The 928-nt window shown below is 47.5% G+C and overlaps 1 protein-coding gene across 1 annotated transcript in view; it reads right to left on the bottom strand.

Annotated features, from left to right (window-relative positions):
- The window catches only part of LOC103737292 (olfactory receptor 12-like), a 17,136-nt gene that overhangs the window by 15,115 nt on the left and 1,093 nt on the right, over positions 1 to 928 (bottom strand). The gene's annotated exons all lie outside the window — the stretch shown is intronic.

Raw genomic sequence — 928 nt, 5'->3', positions numbered from 1 at the left:
ATGATGGGTGGTACTGGGTGTGTCTGGACCCAGTGTTGGGTGATGGGGGGAGCATCAGTCCCTCAATATACATTAAGTACATTAAGGGTAAACAAGGCTAATATTAATTGAATATTGGGAGAATATACTGTTTGAGCCTGTCTTTTTAATTGGTCTTTTAAGGTTTTGTGTGACCTTTCTACAATGTCTTGCCCCTGTGGGTTGTACAGGGTGCCAGTGTGATGGGTGGCATGGTGGAGGTCTTGGGCATCTGTTACACTGGCAGAGAAAGTTCCAGCAGTGGCTACTTTATCTGCTATGGCATTTCCTTCAGTAAGAGGTCCTGGGAGAGAGGAGTGGGACCTGATATGCTGGACAAATAATGGAACCACCTGCTTTTGTAACAGTGTGGAGATTTTAATCAGCAGAGGTGAGATGGGGTTGCCATCTATTTTAAGGAATTTCTCTTCAGACCCACTAGTAAGAACTACATCGAGGTCTTCCAAGATATCTCGTCCTATGAGGTTTGTGGCTATATCTGCAATCAGGGGTCTTATTGTGCCAACCTCTCCATCAGGGTCCTCCCATTGTACAAATAATGCACTGGGGAGGGTAGATCTACAGATATCCCTCCAGTCCTGGGGGTAAGCAGATTAGTATTAGATGTTTGTAGTATAGATTTTGTCCATGGAGCATGAATTTCATCTTCACGGACAGCCTGGCACAATTCTTTAAGAAGTTCCGCTGCTGGGAGCGGGGGTACCAGGCTAGTGGGCATTGCCTTGTTATTTGTAAGTTAACAGGAAAAGCCTCTACCGGTGGGATTTGGGGGTCCTGAGGCCATTGAGGCTGGCAACTTCCACTATCTCTAAGATTACACAGTTGCTCTGTGGCTGTAGGGTGTGGCTGGAACAGCGCCACAGGCGGGGGCGGAGCCACAAGGGGTGGC

This window comes from Nannospalax galili, unplaced genomic scaffold, assembly GCF_000622305.1.
Source record: "Nannospalax galili isolate Female #2095 unplaced genomic scaffold, S.galili_v1.0 scaffold3311, whole genome shotgun sequence".
In the NCBI taxonomy this organism is placed as follows: domain Eukaryota; kingdom Metazoa; phylum Chordata; class Mammalia; order Rodentia; family Spalacidae; genus Nannospalax; species Nannospalax galili.
This window is presented reverse-complemented; position numbering and strand designations above follow the sequence as displayed.